A 21,317-nucleotide genomic window follows, 5' to 3' on the forward strand; every position below is an offset into this window, starting at 1 on the left:
TACTTAAATAAAAAAGTACATATCATTTCAAAGTTCAATCTTTTTCTGCTACGAACTTCTTGTGTCCCAGCCCTATACTCTTATTTTTTCAAATATTCATATCTTCTTTCTCCACAAATACCTTTTACTCTCTTATTTATAGAGCATTTAGGTCTATAAAATCATGTGGCTTTCACTACTAATTATGCCTTTTATCACGCCTTTCACCATACTTAGGATACTGATATATTTAACAGAATTTATTTGCTTTATGCTTATGTCTGTGCTATATTTTAGGTCTTAGACTGTAAACTCCTAGAGGGAAGGGAATATGAAACATGGAAGGTTTTTAAAAGCTTAGAAAATAATTTTTTAAGATGATAAATTATTTAATATGTGTAATCTCAAGAATACTATTGACTATATTTTCATTAGAACGATAATATTATGGCCTCATTTATTATACATCTCAACTTTACTATTTTTTTCTTGATTTATCATGTCTGTTCAGCCCTAGATAAAAGATTAAATTCTTCTCTTTTAATAGACTATTATCCCATTTGTGACAGACAACTTTATAGCCTATATCAGTTGATATAGTTTAAATTATGTTCCATTAACAAATAACTCCCAAATCTTGGTTCTTGTTCATGTTTAATGCAGTTGGGTCAGAGGTCTTTGGCTCAAATAACCAGAAGTTCTAAAGTTATTTGATTATTCCATCTTAACACCAGTCTTAGAGATTTGCTATGGCAGAAGAAGAAAATTGGAGAATTGAGCACAATTAATTAAATGCCTTATTTTAAGAAAGAATTCCATTCTCATTTTATTTGCCAGTACTAATCACATGGCCATATCTAACTTCAAGAGGCAGGAAAGCACAATTCTCTGTGTACTGAGCAATGGAATAATTGGTCAACAATAGTAACATCAATTTGTCATTTAGTATATTCTGATGACATTATTTGCCCAATAGTTGGGATACAATAATTATTTTTATTGTTTAAAAATTTATTTTATAGAGGCCCTGCTGGAAAGGCCCTGACAAAGGTCAGGGCTTGGTATGCGAGACATTCCTTCCTGTGCTCACCCAAGTGGTGCTCTGCCTCAGCCGTGTAGCTGACAGGGTCTTGGTGCTCTGGCTGGTGTCAGGCCTGAGCTTCTGAGGTGGGAGAGCCAAGGTCAGGACATTGGACCACTAGAGACCTCCCAGCCCCACGTAATATCAAACGATGAAAGCTCTCCCAGAGATCTCCATTTCAATGCTAAGACCCAGCTCTACCCAAAAACCATCAAGCTACAGTGCTGGACATTGTATGCAAAACAACTAGCAAGACAGGTATACAAACCCACCAATTAGCAGACAGACTGCCTAAAATCATAATAAGTTCACAGACACCCCAAAACACAGCACCAGACGTTGTCCTGCCTACCAGAGAGACAAGATCCAGCCTCATCCACCAGAACACAGGTATCAATCTCCTCTACCAGGAAGCCTACACAATCCACCGAACCAACATTACCCACTCAGAGCAGACACCAAAAACAACAGGAGCTACAAACTGGCAGCCTGCGAAACGGAGACCCCAAACAGAGTAAGTAAAATGAGAAGACAAAGAAATACACAGCAGATGAAGGACAAAAGTAAAACCCACCAGACCAAACAAATGAAGAGGAAATAGGCAGTCTACCTGAAAAAGAATTCAGAGTAATGATAGTAAAGATGATCCAAAATCTTGAAAATAGAATGGAGAAAATACATGAAACGTTTAACAAGGAGCTAGAAGAACTAAAGAGCAAACAAACAATGATGAACAGCACAATAAATAAAATTAAAAGTTCTCTAGAAGAAATCAATAGCAGAATAAATGAGGCAGAAGAACGGATAAGTGACCTGGAAGATAAAATAGTGGAAATAACAACTACAGAGCAGAATAAAGAAAAAGGAATGAAAAGAATTGAGGACAATCTCAGAGACCTCTGGGACAACATTAAACATACCAACATTTTAATTATAGGGGTCCCAGAAGAAGAAGAAAAAAAAGGGGGGCTAAGAAAATATTTGAAGAGATTATAGTTGAAAACTTCCCTAATATGGGTAAGGGAAGACCCAATCAAGTCCAGGAAGCGTAGAGTCCCATACAGGATAAATCCAAAGAGAAACATGCCAAGACACATATTAATCAAACTATCAAAAATTAATTACAAAGAAAAAATATTAAAAGCAGCAAAGGAAAAGCAACAATTAACATACAAAGGAATCCCCATAAGGTTAACAGCTGATCTTTCAACAGAAACTGTGCAAGCCAGAAGGGAGAGGCAGGATATACTTAAAGTGATAAAAGGGAAAAACCTACAACCAAGATTACTCCACCCAGCAAGGATCTCATTCAGATTCGATGGAGACATTAAAATCTTTACAGACAAGCAAAAGCTAAGAAAATTCAACACCACCAAACCAGCTCTACAACAAATGCTAAAGGAGCCTCTCTAGGCAGGAAACAAAGAGAAAAAAAAGACCTACAATAACAAGCCCAAGATATTAAAAAAAATGGTAATAGGAACATACATATCAATAATAACCTTGAATGTAAATGGATTAAATGCCCCAACCAAAAGACACAGATGGGCTGAATGGATACAGAAAAAAGACCCAAATATATGCTGTCTACAAGAGACCCACTTCAGACCTAGGAACACATACAGACTGAAAGTGAGGGGATGGAAAAAGATATTCCGTGCAAATGGAAATGAAAAGAAAGCCAGAATAGCAATACTGATATCAGATAAAATGTACTTTAAAATAAAGAATGTTACAAAAGACAAGGAAGGACACTACATAATGATCAAGGGATCAATCCAAGAAGATATAATAATTATAAATATATATGCTCCCAACATAGGAGCACCTCAATACATAAGGCAAATACTATCAGCCATAAAAGGGGAAATCGACACTAACACAATCATAATAGGGGACTTTAACACCTCACTTTCACCAATGGACAGATCATCCAAAATGAAAACAAATAAGGAAGCACAAGCTTTAAGTGATACATTAAAGAAGATGGACTTAATTGATATTTATAGGACACTCCATAAAAAAACAGCAGATAACACTTTCTTCTCAAGTGCTCATGGAACATTCTCCAGGATAGATCATATCTTGGGTCACAAATCAAGCCTTGGTAAATTTAAGAAAATTTAAGTCATATCAAGTATTCTTTCTGACCACAACGCTACGAGGCTAGATATCAATTACAGGAAAAAATCTGTAAGAAATACAAACACATGCAGGCTAAACAATACACTACTAAATAACCAAGAGATCACTGAAGAAATCAAAGAGGAAATAAAAAAATATCTAGAAACAAATGACAATGAAAACACAATGGCCCAAAACCTATGGGATGCAGCAAAAGCAGTACGAAGATGGAAGTTTATAACAATACAATCCTACCTCAAGAAACAAGAAACATCTCAAATAAACAACCTAACCTTACACCTAGCAATTACAGAAAGAAGAACAAAACCCCACAAAGTTAGTAAAAGGAAAGAAATCATAAAGATCAGATCAGAAATAAATGAAAAAACAATGAAGAAAATGATAGCAAAGATCAACAAAACTAAAAGATGGTTCTTTGAGAAGATAAACAAAATTGATAAACCATTAGCCAGACTCATCAAGAAAAAAAGGGAGCAGACTCAAATCAATAGAATTAGAAATGAAAAAGGAGAAGTAACAAATGTCACTGCAGAAATACAAAGGATCATGAGAGATTACTACAAGCAGCTATATGCTAATGAAATGTACAACCTGGAAGAAATGGACAAATTCTTAGAAAAGCACGACCTTCCAATACAGAACCAGGAAGAAATAGAAAATATACACAGACCAATCCCAAGCTCTGAAATTGAAACTGTGACTAAAAATCTTCCAACAAACAAAAGCCCAGGACCAGATGGCTTCAGAGGTGAATTCTGTCAAACATTTAGAAAAGAGCTAAAGCCTATCTTTCTCAAACTCTTCCAAAATATAGCAGAGGAAGGAACACTCCGAAACTCATTCCATGAGGCCACCATCACCATGATAACCAAAACCAGAAAAAATGCTACACAAAAAGGAAAACTACAAGCCAATATCACTGGTGAACATAGATGCAAAAATCCTCAACAAAATACTAGCAAACAGAATCCAACAGCACATTAAAAGGATCACATTCCATGATCAAGTAGGGTTTATCCCAGGAATGCAAGGATTCTTCAATATACGCAAATCAATCAATGTGATAAACCATATTAACAAATTGAAGGAGAAAAACCATATGATCACCTCAATAGATGCAGAAAAAACTTTTGACAAAATTCAACACCCACATATGAGAAAAACCCTCTAGAAAATAGACATAGAGGGAACTTACCTCAAAATAATAAAGGTCATATTTATGACAAATGCACAGCCATCATCATTCTCAATGGTGAAAAACTGAAACCATTTCCACTAAGATCAGGAACAAGAAAAGGTTGCCCACTCTCACCACTATTATTCAACATAGTTTTGGAAGTTTTAGCCACAGCAATCAGAGAAGAAAAAGAAATAAAAGGAATCCAAATCAGAAAAGAAAAGTAAAAGTGTCACTATTTGCATATGACATGATACTATACATAGAGAATCCTAAAGATGCTACCAGAAAACTACTAGAGCTAATCAATGAATTTGGCAAAGAAGCAAGATACAAAATTAATGCACAGAAATCTCTTGCATTCCTATACACTAATGATGAAAAATCTGAAAGTGAAATTAAGAAAAACACTCCCATTTACCATTGCAACAAAAAGAATAAAATACCTAGGAATAAACCTACCTAAGGAGACAAAAGACCTGTATGCAGAAAACTATAAGACACTGATGAAAGAAATTAAAGATGATACACACAGATGGAGAGATATACCATGTTCTTTGATTGGAAGAATCAACATTGTGAAAATGACTACTACCCAAAGCAATCTACAGATCCAATGCAATCCCTATCAAATAACTGATGGCATTTTTTACAGAACTAGAACAAAAAATCTTAAAATTTGTAAGGAGACACAAAAGACCCAAATAGCCAAATCAATCTTGAGGGAAAAAAACGGAGCTGGAGGGATCACACTCCCTGACTTCAGTTTATACTATAAAGCTACAGTAACCAGGACAATATGGTACTGCAGAAAAACAGAAATATAGGTCAATGGAACAGGATAGAAAGCCCAGAGATAAACCTATGCACCTATGGTCAACTAATCTTTGGCAAAGGAGGCAAGGATATACAATGGAGAAAAGACCATCTCTTCAATACGTGGTGCTGGGAAAACTGGACAGCTACATGCAAAAGAATGAAATTAGAACACCCCCTAACACCATACACAAAAATAAACTCAAAATGGATTAAAGACCTAAATGTAAGACTGGACACTATAAAACTCTTAGAGGAAAACATAGGAAGAACACTATTTGACATAAATCACAGCAAGATCTTTTTTGACCCACCTCCTAAAGTAATGGAAATAAAAACAAAAATAAACAAATGGGACCTAATGAAACTTAAAAGCTTTTGTACAGCAAAGGAAACTATAAACAAGATGAAAAGACAACACTTGGGAGAAAATATTTCCCAACGAATCAATGGACAAAGGATTAATTTCCAAAATATACAAGCAGCTCATGCAGTGCAATATCAAAAAAACAAACAAGCCAATCCAAAAATGGGCAGAAGACCTAAACAGACATTTCTCCAAAGAAGATATACAGATTGACAACAAACATGAAAGTTTGCTCAACATCACTAATCTTTAGAGAAATGAAAGTCAAAGCTACAATGAGGTATCACCTCACACCGTTCAGAATGGTCATCATCAAAAAATCTACAAACAATAAATGCTGGAGAGGGTGTGGAGAAGAGGGAACCCTCTTGCACTGTTGGTGGGAATGTAAATTGATATAGCCACTATGGAGAACAGTATGGAGGTTCCTCAAAAAACTAAAAATAGAACTACCATACAACCCAGCAATCCCACTATTGGGCATATACCCTGAGAAAACCATAATTCAAAAAGAGTCATGTACCACAATGTTCATTGCAGCTCTATTTACAATAGCCAGGACATGGAAGCAACCTAAGTGTCCATCATCAGATGAATGGATAAAGAAGATGTGGGGCATATATACAGTGGAATATTACTCAGCCATGAAAAGAAACGAAATTGAGTTGTTTGTAGTGAGGTGGATGGACCTAGAGACTGTCATACAGAGTGAAGTAAGTCAGAAAGAGAAAAACAAATACCGTATGCTAACACATATATATGGAGTCTAAAAAAAAAAAATGCTTCTGAAGAACCTAGGGTCAGGACAGGAATAAAGACACAGACATAGAGAATAGACTTGAGGGCATGGGGAGGGGGAAGGGTAAACTGGGAGGAAGTGAGGGAGTGGCCTGGACATATATACACTGCCAAATGTAAAATAGATAGCTAGTGGGAAGCAGCCACATAGCACAGGGAGATCAGCTTGGTGCTTTGTGTCCACCTAGAGGGGTGGGATAGGGAAGGCTGGCGGGAGATGCACGAGGGAGGAGATATACGGATTTATGTATATGTATAGCTGATTCACTTTGTTATAGAGCAGAAACTAGCTCACCATTGTAAAGCAATTATACTCCAATAAAGATGCTAAAAAATTTATTTTACAATAAAATGTATGTTCTATTTATAAAGATAGAAATCCCTTTCTGTATACCTCCATATGCTATAATCTTTGTTCTTTTGAAGATTAATATTTTTAGTATTTAAGTTCAATCAGTTACAGAGAAAAAGCTTTAAAATTAGTTACTTTTTGTAAACAGTAATATTACTATTCATTCATACATTACAGTTGAGAACATTTACGTTTTGAAAGACTAATGAATTTGATCAAGGGCTTACAGCTTAGACTTTGAACCCAAGCCTGTTAAATGTTTAATTGTTAAATATTATAGGTTCTCTTGTTTAAATTTTAGCCCATCTTCTAAAGTTTAGGTAAAGTTTTATCTCTTCTGTAAGGCTTACTGAATTTGTAGTCCTCAATGATCAGTCTTTTCCCTTTGCTTTTCAAATGTTTGTCTATGTACACATTCTAATTTTATCAATGCTAGCATTTTTGCACTAACATTTATTAAATTGAAATCAACCCAGTTGTGGAGGGAATATATTAATCAAATTAATTATAGATTAAGTTCATATCTCTGGTTTCAACCTTAACTCTCATTGCTAATTTATTGTAGAATGTCTGTCATCCTTTTTTTCAGTAAATATACAATCCTCTTCATGATTCGCTGCAGCAAAATCATTATCCAATGACTTTTATATATGACCCCCTGTGTGTATGGACACAAACATTAGGATATGGATATTAATATCAGTATAACTCTGTACCCTAACAGCATCTGAGTCCCAATTGAAATATCATCATGTGCACTGGGATAACGGAATCATAACACTGAGTAGAGCTGGTAGTTCCTCTTTTCCAGTGACTCCCACCTCAACTCCACTTTGACCCACAGTCACCCAGGCACTTATCATGAGGATTGTCCACTTCTGAATTCGTAAATTTATATATATCACTCTCCGAGCACAACCTCCTACCCATCTAGATCTCTTGCAGTTCTCTCCCCATGCTTGCCCATGTAACTTATTACGATATCCAGATATTCACCACTATCTTTTCCTCCCACCTATCACTATTTTCCTGTTTTCACTTCCTTCCCACCTGACTTGTATCCCATGGTCCACTATTTCAACCTTCATTAATTATACTTATATTTCATGTTAACTCAACAGGTTCACAGCTGAAGAAGATGCACTCTTCTTCCTATGTTCCAGTAAATGGCATTACCATTCATTCTGTTGTCCTGGCCAGAAACCTATGGGACATCCCTGAATGTTCCCTCTCCCTCACTTCACACAGCTAGTCATTTACCCAGTTGATTTTATCTCCTACATATCTTTCAAATCCATCTTTACCTTCCTGCTATTATTACCCTAGCTGAGCCCTACATCATAACCTACGCAGATTGCTGCAACAGCTTTCTGACTGGTTTCCCTATTTTCAGTCTTGTCTCCCTCCAGGAAATTCTCCAGACTGCAGTAAGATTGACCTTTCGAAAATACAAATCTGATCATGTTAAATTCTTATGCAAAACCCTAATGACTTTCCACTGCCCTTCAATAAATTTGAAATTCTTCAGCATGGTTTGCCAGCCCTTTCAAGATTTTGCAGAGTTTACTTCATAAGCTAGTGTCCTTCTAATCCACACAACCTACTTAATTTCCAGGATTGAGTCCTATTGAATTTTCAGTCTCTCTAAATTGCTGTGATTTTTTAAAAAATATTTTTAAGGTCATACCATGTATAGTTGTTTCCTAAAGTGAGAATATTTCCTTTCTCCTTTTATTTTTCCTCCACTCTGTCCTTCCCAATTCCATACCCCTAATTAGTTCTCCTCCTTAAAATCTTAGCACAGGTTTGTTTCCTCTTCTTTATATCCTTAAGTCTGATTTAGATGCCACTCTCATATGTTTTAATGAACACTAAATCTCCCCAAGGACTTTGCATGGAATTATATTTGCTGGTTTTTCTAATCACCCCTTCCACCATTCACCCTGGGAATGGTCCCAGCCTACTCTCCATGCATCTATTCCAATAAATTTTCCATTAAACTATCTTCATCTATTTTTGTATTTTGAGATGAAATTCCTGTGCTACCTCCAAACCCATTTTCCAAAATAATGTTTAAAATGTGCTTTAAATATTTTAGATCCCATAGGAAATATATTATATAAAATTTAAAAGTATATATAAAGCTCATCTTTGAAGAATACTTCCCCTGTAAAAACTACTTGAATGACAGAATCACAGAAAGAGGTACAGTTCTCTCTTTCTCCAATTAAAGATATCCAATTATGTCGTAAAATTGCAAGTGCTGTTAAGGTACAAAATATGCATTTTGATAAGAAGGGGTTAATGGGATATTTTTATACCAAGTTATAAAGTCACTTAGAAGGATGACATTTTAAGGTTCTGTTTTACTGTCAGTGACATCCGTTTCAATTTTGCTTAGCTTACAAATTGAAACAAAAAGGAAAGTTTTTTTTTTTTTCCTAATAGCTCACATTGCAAAGTTTGGAATATGAAAAGTCAAGCTGTGTTCTCTCTGGTTCAATATCACCTCAAGTAATAAAGATTCTGTAATTAGCACTTTATTGACAGTTCGGGTGATGATGCATAAGGCAGAATGGAAGCCAGTTCACTCTTCCATAGTGTAATATTGCAGCATAGCTAAAGGAAGGGTAAACTTTGAAAGAAAAGCCAGCAGATATGTCTTGAAGACACCCAGGGAGCTAATATGCTGAATAAGAAGGTGACATTTTTTACGTAGTTAACTTTTCTGAGTACATCTAAACCACAACTGCAACTCATGGCTATCAGAGTTTTACTCTTAGGAAATGGATCTTGAATCATTTGGGTTCTTATAACTATGCAAGTCTTCACACTATACGTTTGATGATTTGTAATTTGTATATGCTTTATAGTTGTTTCCAAATTAACCTGGATCAATTTAACTAACATGAAAATATTTCTGAAAGTCTACACCACCTCTATGAAACTGGGCAATTGCCAAGCAAATTTGTGTCCTTTTCCATCCCTTTATGGAGATAAAGAGAATAATTCTATGTTTACAAAATCAATGCAGCAGAATATATGCTTAAATATGAACTAAGAAGGTCTATGAAAAATATTCGGAAATTGACTATTTTTACTCATGCTTTCCTGACCTAATTTTAATCTACATACATTATCATAAGAACTCTGTGTAGAATTCACTCCAAAACAGATGACACAGTCCCTCAAACTTCCCCCAATATATTCTTACTCTAGGTTAATTATCTTTTATCTGTCTATCCATGGCACTTTATAATAACACTGACCTGACTGATATCCTGGGGGTCCTAAAATTTCATTTGACTTTCAAACTCTCCTCTCTTCATTAGATGACATCTGCAAAACTGGCTTTCATGCTCCAAAGAAGACCTTTGTGAAATTCAGAACCATGATGGACTTGAAATATCTCATGGAAACATTGTTGGCCAATCAAAGGCTTCGCTGGTTGTTTTTGAGACTCATTTATGTTAAAGTGCAAATCTTCATTGTTGCATAGTATTCCAGGGAGCATATATAACATTCATACACTATTTATTTAAACTTCCCATAAAATGTAGAATAATACACCTACTAGAAAAAGTAAATTCTTCAAAATTAAGTAGATTCTTGCAGAGAAGTGTGGAAATATTATGCTCAGAAACTTAGTGCAGTGTGGAACATACCAGAGTCACAAGAAAGCCACTTTAAGTTGGTTTGACAAGCTTTAGCATTTTGCTGTTCTGAAGTCTGTCCAATACAAGTGTTTCTTCCTTTTAGCCAAAGAAATAAGTCAGGCTTAGAAAGCTGTGAAAAGTATTTGAAAATTGGCTATTTTTACTCATTCTTTGCTGACCTATTTTTAATTTATATACATTATCATCAGAAATCTGTTTTATAATTCACTCCAAAATATTCATTCCGAGAACTCAGCTCACTTCTCTCTCTTGGTCTAGTTATTTTCAATGTCTATTTAAGCAAGCCTGCTAAATCACTTATCAATGTTATGTCCTGTCCAACACATATATCATAGTAGGAAAACACATACATTTGAAGCTTCAATTTCTGTAAAATAAATGTGTTCTGCTTTATCAATTTTTGAAAGCTCAAATTGCAAATAAAACCTTTTGACTCAGAAGGAGCTTAGCTTTTTTTTTTTTTTTTCCTGATCTCTAGTAAATTTTTCATGTAGATATCTCAGAAGGAATTACAAATAGAAGGTTAATTTTGATAAAATTTTCCAAGACTTAGGTTTGGAGATCTTTTAAAATTATTTATTTATACAGGTTTAACATGCTTTAATATAAGACAATTTTTTGAAAAACTTTAAAGTAATTCAAGGAAGTTATTTACAGCCATATTCAACATTCTGAAGAGTACTGAAACCAGATTTGGAGAAAGAGAGTTTTCCTATCTGTTATCTCCTAAGTTACAAAAACATTCTTACAATAATTTTATTTTCTAAGTTAATTAAAAATTGCTTTATAGTGGTGTTGCATATTATCTGAGTTTCTTAAATTTTAGGTATTTCTTGCAGTCCTCAATTACATTATGGAGACTGGATTATGCACAGATCTTTCTAATGGTTATATATAAAGCGCTTGAAGCCTCTATTATTTTATAATAGGCAATACCTAGATGAATAATGAATTGGACTCATCTTTCTTATGTGACTCTAAAGGTCAAAGCATACAACCTGAATATTTTTATCCTCTATGAATATTTCCATTTAAGAGTTTATTTAAGAGAATTTTTAAATCTTCTCATTATGTCTTAACAGCATGATATCATACTCTACTTTTTTGACTTCTGCATTTGATATGAAGTAAAATTGCATCATATGGCCAAAGCCCATTCACTTAGTCTTCAATTTAGAAACTTTCCAGAATGAAACTGAGTCAATCTACGCTTTAAAAGTCCCCCACAAAAAGAATCCTACATAAATTACTGTGTGTTTAAAGGTTTCTGATTTTAATCTAATAACTGAAATATCAAAGCTACATTTTAATTTAGGCATTTGGGCATCACTAACAGGTGTTCTCATCAGATTTAGGAACTCTACAGCAAGGTTTATCAGTGTCAAATGCTAAAATCCTAAATTTAGTACTAGAATCCCTTTCAAATAGCATTTACATTTTGCTATCTTAACCTAATTTGAATCCCCTGAGCATTTTGTCTATTTCTATTAGTAGATTTTGCTGATTTTTTTAACTTTTCAAAGGCTCTTTAAATTATCCTAAAGTCATATGTTTACCATGAGAAAGCAGGTGTCTTTTTAGAGTGTATTATGCTTAAGTTGCTCATAAAATTAATTTTCTCAGGTTGGAAGAAGGTTTTTAAACTCTAATTTGAAAACTTTAATCTGGCATTCTGAAAACCCTGTATTAACATTCAGATATAATAAAAATGGAAACATAACAGCATAATAACCTTAATTTGTTCTAGTATAGCACAAGACTAGGGCATTTTTGCATAATCAACCAGAGAGTTTTTAGAGTCAAGCACAGTGCTGCAATGCCTGTGTTTACGGGGACCCATTGTTCCAGTATTGCCGTAAGGATGCTACCATGCTCCTCCCTTCAGTTTCATTTCCTGCCATCACCAGCTCTTCATATTGTGGCCTGTGCTCTGGACAGACAGAGGTATTTGACATTCAATGGACAAACTCAAACGGATGTTTTTATTTATTTATGTTAAATAAACAGCTTAAAAAATAAATATATTTAAAATTAAGATAGTTCCAGAAACTGGAATGTATCTTTTTCCATACCCATAATATTTGTGGCTTTTGTACTTTTATGTAATTAGAATGCAATAACACACATTGAATGATAAAATTATACTGTACAAAATTTAATATTTGGTGATTCAGAAGTCACTTTAAGCTATTACAGTTTCTTGAAGTCAACATTAGGTACTTTATATTTTATTGTTGTACTGGCAAACATGGATATATTGATTAATAGATATTTCCTGCAGACACAATGTTTTATGAACTGATTTTACTACATCTTTTCTTAACATAAAGATGATCAGAATACAGAGAGACTTCTATTTATACTCATATATACTAGATATTTCTAGCTAAATGGATTTCAGTCATCTTACTTAAATGTTTCTAAAAACAAACTGAGTACTTTGTCCTTAAATCTCCTATTCTTTCATTTTGACCCCAGTTTATATTTTCAAATGCCTAGTCTCCAAACCTCAAAATATCAGGGTAATCCTTACCTGTTTTTCTTTTCTGATTCTCTGAATCTGAATGGCTAGGTGCCTGCTACCTCCTAAAAGACATTTTAATCTATCTTTTTTATTTTATTGCCCACTATCTCTCATCAAAGTTTACTTTGACTAGTAATAATAAGAGCTGAAAGGATTGCATGTCTATTATTTTCCAGACTTTAGGTTAAACCTTGAACATTCATTATTTATTTAAATCTTTAAAGCAACCTTTATTTTTATTCTCATTTAAGAGAAGTCTACTAAGGGTTAGATAAGTTTGATGATTTTCCTGTTTTCAGAGAACTAGATATTGACAGAACCAGAATTGGAAGCTGCTCAAAGTCTCTGTACCTGATACACCTGTGACAATGGCCTTTTCTCTAAATCTAGAAACTGTCACCCACTTAAAGTGCTGTCTTACTGCAAAGGCTCTTCCTCACACTTCCTTTTGTCAAAATTCTCTTCGTTTCTCAACCCTCAGTAGAAATCTCAGTCTCAACATTTTATCCTCCCAGACTGTCACAGGTGTGTCAGGTACACGAGGTGGAGGGTGGGAGTTGAGGTGAGAAAGGAAGGTTTGTGCTAAAGGGTTTGGAGGCCATGCTAAATGTCAGGATTTTATCCCAAATAAGGGAACAGTTTGGTTGTCGTGGTGGCAGAGTATAGCCTTTAAGAGCAGCTTCCACTTCTGACTCTCAATATCTAGCTCTCTGAAATCAGGCAAGTTACTAAACCTGTCTAACCGTTGGTTAACCCATCTCTAGAATGCAAGTGACAAACCAAAACACTATATTTGCAACATATGTGATAATGGTTTAATACCCACATTGAGTAATGAGCTTCTGCAAGTTAGTTAATTTGAAGACCAAACAAATAAAATAATGAGTAAAAAATATTAAATATAAATGGCATGAAAACATATAATAAACATGTAAAGTACTTATTTAAATAACTTGTGATAATATTGCTATTTAAATGGGATAAATTTATAAAGATCAGTAGTAATTTGGTTTTCATAAGGAATGTAGAAGTACATGTCAGGTACCCTGTCATGTGTCATTATTAAAAATTGCAACCCCTCCACAATTTCAGCTGCACATGTCTCTCTGACCTACCAAAGTCTTTCTAATTTACTTTCTCTAGTTCCAAACACCTAATGCATTGTTAATGACAGTTAAATTGGAATATTACTGAAGAATATATAGAGTCTATTAAATCTTTTTGGAAATGAAAAAAAAACATAACATGATACAGTAATTCCTTTCTTCTGTGTATTCTATACACACACACAACCACATTTTACACTTTTGCATTAGGATCCTGGCTACTGCTCCCACATCATGTAATCTCCTATTACTATTTCTCTTTCTTCTTTACTGTGCATCTTTCATACTGTCCATCTTGCTGTCACTTAAACACACAAAATGCTTTCATTTCTCTGGGTCTTTATATTTTCAATTACTTTGCCTGGAACTGTCTTCCCCCAGTTATTTGTAAAACTCACTCCATTTTATTCAGGTAATTTATTCAATTATCACCTTCTCAAAGAAGTCTTCACTGAATATCCTATATAAAATTACACCCCTGTTACTCTTAATCCTCCTCCTTAGGTTTATTAACAACTGATATTATTATTATCCAGTTATCTGTTCTCTGTTTCCTTTATTTGAATGTAAGTTTTATAAGGTAAGAACAGTGCTTTGGTCAGAGATGAATCTTTAGCACCTGTAACAATGTATGATGTGTAGTAGGTGCTCAATGAATATTTGCTAATCAAATGAGCAAATCCCTAGGCTCTTTTGCTTCCACTGACTGGGATCAAAAGAGAGCACCAGATACCCATCTTCCCTACTAACCCATGCTTACACACCTGACACCATCATGTGCCTTGAATCCACCAGAATTAATTTCTTTTGTCTTTTATCCTGACCTAGTTTCCAAGGTATCTCTCACTTCCCAAACTCTAATCCTTATAATGCTCATATACCCACATTCATTCCCTTTTTCATACTTTTCCATCTTCCGATAGTCTTCCATTGTATTCTCTGGAATTCACAGTTGATCCTTAGAAAAATTCCTTGCATCTACAACCTCTTTTCTATTGTTTAATTTGCTCTCTTTATCTAATGAAAACTTGGCTCTCTGCCAAAGGCTCTGGTTTCCCTGCAAGCCTGTCTGATGAAGACTGTTTTTACTCCATCTTTAGAATACCTTTCTATTACTGGACCTGGGTTGGGATAGGTGACTTTTATTGTTTTTCAATGCCATTTTTAAACCATTCCCTCTTTCCTCCTCTCTAAAATGTTCTATTTTTGAATCTCATGTAATCTAGTTGTACCATCCGGTATCCCTTATTGTTACATTCCCAGACCTATCCTGTTGGTTTCTTGACTTTTAGCTCTTGGCTCCCTTTCTCACTGACACAAGTTCTGCTTTTGTTCTTAGCAATTTCAATATTTCAGGTAAATAATCCTTATGACACCCTAAATTCTCTGACCCTTTCATTCCATCTTCCAATGATCTTCTGCTCCACTTGCCTTGCCTTAGATACCCTGTCATGTGTCATTATCAAAAATTACAACCTCACCATAATTTCAGTTCCATTTTCCATAATTTCTGACTGCCATCTTTCTAATTTACTTTCTCTAGTTCCAAACACCAAAAATTATTTGATTCCACTGGGAAATCTAATCAATTGCGTCAATCAACTTTTTACTGTCCCTCATCCCTTTGATGTTGCCATTCCTCTCCTTACCAACCTAAATTCCGTGAGTGATCTATAAAATCACCTCCTGGTGTGCACCATTAACTGCCTGTCAGGTTTTTATTGTTTCTTCCTGTTTGGCAAGACCGCAATTTGGTTAAATCCAGATCACCATTCACTATGCCTACTATTCTGCAGCGAAACATAAGTAGAGAAAATACACAACCATCCTTACTCATAACCACAAACCTGATGAGATCTCTTCATGCCAGTCAGGGAGTCATACTATTCCATTAATTCCTCCACTCTTCTATTTCAGTTTCATATCTTCTTCTCCTTCTTTATACTTACAACATCTCCTCCCCTGTCCTTACTCTCAACTGATGACTGTACACCCAATTTCATGAAGGAAATTGAAATAATAAAAAAGAAAACATCATAGATTCCCACCGTTAAATCTGCCCACTTATCACATATGAACCCACACTCTTTGCTATCTGCCCATCCTGTTGCCAGAGGTGAACTATCTGTACTACCTAAAGCCAATTCTACATGCATTCTAGATTCCAGTGGCTCCTATTTACCCAAAAACTTTTCCCAGCAATTCCCCTTTCTCTTCTCCCAGTTTCTCTGCATCTCTACTGGATCATTCTCATCAGCATACAAACAAACATCTGAATACTTTTTTCTCTTCTATCTTTACTGTTCTTGTCTGGGCTCCATTACCTCTTCCCTGGATTACTGCAATGGCTTCCGGATGGGTCTTCCTACATCTACCTGCTCCTTGTCCCCCATACAATCTGTTCCCATCATAGTGGTCAGAGAGAACTTTTTAAAACATAGTTCAAGTCATAATGAATGCCCCCTCTTCTACAGTCCTCACTGAATCCCCATGTCACTCAGAATAAACCCTCAAGTCCTCACTTGTCATACAAAGTCTTACAACATTTATGCCCCCCACTACCACTGTCTGACCTTCTTGCCCACTTCTCTCCTCATGGACCACTCTGCTCCAGCCACAGATATCTACTGCTCTTCCTTCGATGTATCTCCCACATTTCCTCACAAGGGCTTTTGTACTTGTTATTCCCATACCGGAGGTGATCTTCCACTAAGTTAACTTCACCATTTTATTCAAGTCTTTGCCCATGTCACTTTTTTAACTAGTCTTGCCTAAACCATTTTATTTAGAATTGTAGCCACACTCTCACTCCCTATACTCTGTGCTCCTTATCCAGCTCTGCTTTTCCTTTTTCCATAGGACTTCACACTTAATAACATATCATATAATTTACTTTTAACTATTTATATTTTTAAAATACCTGTCTCTACCATTAAATTTTAAGCTCCAGAAGGGCAAGAATCTTTGGCTCTTGGGTTCACTGAAAAACCACAACAACAACCTGTAAAATATTAGACATGCCATCAATTAAGTTGTCTACTGAATAAATATATTTGTGCAAAATATATATGTATAAAAACATTCTGTGCATCCTTGTTTTAACAGGAAAAAATTGGACAATATAAATAATGGAATGGTTAAAGGAGGTTTTATTCATTATGTGGAAATTATGCTATTAAAAAATCTGACATGGAAAAATTTCCAGACTATGAATAAACTTTAAAAAAATAAAATAAAACATAGAATAGGATTACATTGACAAATTAAAAGTATATATGTACATTTCTCTCTCTATATATAAATACATCTAGAAAGAAACACCACAGTGATTTGCAACAGTGAATACAGTTAGGCAGGGGACGAGGTTTGATGGGGTAAAGAGAAAAGGGCAAATGTGGAATTTTTAATTAATTGATCTTTTTGAATTTTATTTTTATTTTTTTATACAGCAGGTTCTTATTAGTCATCTATTTTATACATATTAGGGTATATATGTCAATCCCAGTCTCCCAATTCATCCCGCAGCCACTACCACCCACTCCCGGTTTTCCCCCCTTGGTGTCCATATGTTTGTTCTCTACATCTGTGTCTGTTTCTGCCTGGCAAGTAACCAGTTCATCTGTACCATTTGTTTTAGATTCTACATATATGTGTTAATATATGATATTTGTTTTTCTCTTTCTGACTTACTTCACTCTGTATGACAGTCTCTATGTCCATCCACGTCTCTACAAATGACCCAGTTTTGTTCCTTTTTATGGCTGAGTAATATTCCATTGTATATATGTCCCACATCTTCTTTATCCACTCGTCTGTTGGTGGGCATTTAGGTTGCTTCAATGACCTGGCTATCGTAAATAGTGCTGCAATGAACATTGGGGTGAATGTGTCTTTTTGAATTATGGTTTTCGCTGGGTGTATGCCCAGTAGAGGGATTGCTGGGTCATATGGTAATTCTATTTTTAGTTTTTTAAGGAACCTCCATACTGTTCTCCATAGTGGCTGTATCAATTTAAATTCCCACCAACAATGCAAGAGGGTTCCCTTTTCTCCACATCCTCTCCAGCATTTATTCTTTGTAGATTTTCTGATGATGAAAATTCTGAACGATGTGAAGTGATACCTGATTATAGTTTTGATTTGCATTTCTCTAATGATTAATGGTGGTGAGCAGCTTTTCATGTGCCTCATGGCCATCTGTATGTCTTCTTTGGAGAAATGTTTATTTAGGTCTTCTGCCCATTTTTGGATTGAGCTGTTCATTTTCTTAATATTGAGCTGCATGAGCTGTTTATATATTTTGGGATTAATCCTTTGTCCGTTGATTTATTTGCAAATATTTTCTCCCATTCTGAGCGTTGTCTTTTCCTCTTGTTTATAGTTTCCTTTGCTGTGCAAAAGCTTTTAAGTTTCATAAGGTCCCATTTGTTTATTTTTGTTTTTATTTCCATTAGTCTAGGAGGTAGGTCAAAAAAGATCTTGCTGTGATTTATGTCAAAGAGTCTTCTTCCTATGTTTTCCTCAAAGAGTTTTATAGTGTCTGGTTTTACTTTTAGGTCTTTAATCCATTTTGAGTTTATTTTTGTGTATGGTGTTAGGGAGTGTTCTAATTTCATTCTTTTACATGTAGCTGTCCAGTTTTCCCAGCACCACTTATTGAAGAGGCTGTCTTTTCTCCATTGTATATTCTTGCCTCCTTTATCAAAGGTACGGTGACCATATGTGCATGGGTTTATCTCTGGGCTTTCTATCCTGTTCCATTGATCTATATTTCTGTTTTTGTGTCACTACCATACTGTCTTGATTACTGTAGCTTTGTAGTATAGTCTGAAGTCAGGGAGCCTGACTCCTCCAGCTCCGTTTTTCTTTCTCAGGATTGCTTTGGCTATTCAAGTCTTTTGTGTTTGCATACAAATGGTGAAATTTTTTGTTCTAGTTCTGTGAAAAATGCCAGTGGTAGTTTGATAGCGATTGCACTGAATCTGTAGATTGCTTTGGGTAGTATAGTCATTATCACAATATTGATACTTCCAATCCAAGAACATGGTATATCTCTGCATCTGTTTGTATCATCTTTAATTTCTTTCATCATTGTCTTATAGTCTTCTACATACAGGTCTTTTGTCTCCTTATGTAGGTTTATTCCTAAATATTTAATTATTTTTGTTGCAATGATAAATGGGAGTGTTTCCTCAATTTCTCTTTCAGATTTTTCATCATTAGTGTAGAAGAATGCAATAGATTTCAGTGCATTAATTATGTATCCTGCAACTTTACCAAATTCCTTGATTAGCTCTAGTAATCTGGTAGCATCTTTAGGATTCTCTATGTATAGTATCATGTCATCTGCAAACAGTGACAGTTTTACTTCTTCTTTTCCAGTTTGGATTCCTTTTATTTCTTTTTCTTTTCTTATTGCCATGGCTAGGACTTCCAGAAGTATGTTGAATAATAGTGGTAAGAGTGGACATCCTTGTCTTGTTCCTGATCTTAGAGGAAATGTCTTCATTATTCACCATTGAGTACGATGTTTGCTGTGGGTTTGTCATATATAACCTTTATTATGTTGAGGTAGGTTCCCTCTATGCCCACTTTCTGCAGACTTTTAATCATAAATTGGTGTTGAATTAAGTCAAAAGCTTTTTCTTCATCTATTGAGATGATCATATGGTTTTTCTTCTTCAATTTGTTAGTATGGTGTATCACATTGATTGATTTGCATATATTGAAGAATCCTTGCATCCCTGGGATAAATCCCACTTCATCATGGTGTATGATCCTTTCAATGTGTTGTTGGATTCTGTTTGCTAGTATTTTGTTGAGGATTTTTTCATCTATATTCATCAGTGATATTGGTCTGTAATTTTCTTTTTTTGTAGTATCTCTGTCTGGTTTTGGTATCAGGGTGATGGTGGCCTCGTAGAATGAGTTTGGGAGTGTTCCTTCCTCTGCAATTTTTTGGAAGAGTTTGAGAAGGATGAGTGTTAGCTCTTCTCTAAATGTTTGATGGAATTCACTGTTAGACCATCTGGTCTTGGACTTTTGTTTCTTGGAAGATTTTTAATCACAGTTTCAATTTCATTACTTGTGATTGGTCTGTTCATATTTTCTATTTGTTCCTGGTTCAGTCTTGAAAGGTTATACCTTTCTAAGAATTTGTCCATTTCTTCCAGGTTGTCCATTTTATTGATATATAGTTGCTTGTAGCAGTCTCTTATGATGCTTTGTATTTCTGCGGTGTCCATTGTAACTTCTCCTTTTTCATTTCTATTTTTATTGATTTGAGTCCTCTCCTTCTTTTCCTTGATGTGTCTGGCTAAAGGTTTATCAATTTTGTTTATCTTCTCAAAGAACCACCTTTTAGTTTTACTGATCTTTGCCATTGTTTTCTTTGTTTCTCTTTCATTTATTTCTGCTCTGATCTTTATGATTTCTTTCCTTCTACTAACTTTGGGTTTTGTTTGTCTTTTTTTCTCTAGTTCCTTTAGGTGTAAGGTTAGATTGTTTATTAGATTTTTCTTGTTCCTTGGAGTAGGATTGTATTGCTATAAACTTCCCTCTTAAAACTGCTTTTGCTGTGTCCCATAGGTTTTGGATAATCTTGTTTTCATTGTCATTTGTCTCTAGGTATTTTTTGTTTTCCTCTTTGATTTCTTCTGTGATCTCTTGGTAATTTAGTAACATATTTTTTAGCCTCCATGTGTTTGTGTATTTTACGTTTTTTTCCCTGTAATTGATTTCTAATCTCATAGTGTTGTGGTCAGAAAAGATGCTTGATATGATTTCAATTTTCTTAAATTTACTGAGGTTTGATTATTGTCCTGAGATGTGATCTATCCTGGAGAATGTTCCGTGCACATTTGAGAAGAAAGTGTAATCTCCTGTTTTTGGATGGTATGTCCTTTAAATATCAATTAAATCTATCTGGTCTATCGTGTCATTTAAAGCTTCTGTTTCCTTATTTATTTTCATTTTGGATGATCTGTCCATTGGTGTAAGTGAGGTGTTAAAGTCACCCACAATTATTGTGTTACTGTCGATTTCCTCTTTTATAGCTGTTAGCAGTTGCCTTATATATTGAGGTGCTCCTATATTGGGTACATATATATTTGTAATTGTTATATCTTCTTCTTGGATTGATCCCTTGATCATTATGTAGTGTCCTTCCTTGTCTCTTGTAACATTCTTTATTTTAAAGTCTATTTTATCTGATATGCGTATTGCTACTCCAGCTTTCTTTTGATTTATATTTGCATGGAATATCTTTTTCTATCCCCTCACTTTCAGTCTGTATG

At 34.8% G+C, this 21,317-nt stretch overlaps 1 long non-coding RNA gene across 1 annotated transcript in view; it reads right to left on the reverse strand.

The window, feature by feature from the left end:
* LOC309637021 overlaps nt 1–18,831 on the reverse strand; it is a 100,534-nt gene extending 81,703 nt beyond the window's left edge. Inside the window, exon 1 of the long non-coding RNA XR_014250367.1 lies at nt 18,131–18,831. This is a non-coding gene — a long non-coding RNA (uncharacterized lncRNA). The remainder of the gene's footprint in view (nt 1–18,130) is intronic.
* Nucleotides 18,832–21,317: the final 2,486 nt, after the last annotated feature.

Source organism: Balaenoptera physalus (genome assembly GCF_965194825.1).
Source record: "Balaenoptera physalus genome assembly, chromosome: 1".
Lineage (NCBI taxonomy): Eukaryota > Metazoa > Chordata > Mammalia > Artiodactyla > Balaenopteridae > Balaenoptera > Balaenoptera physalus.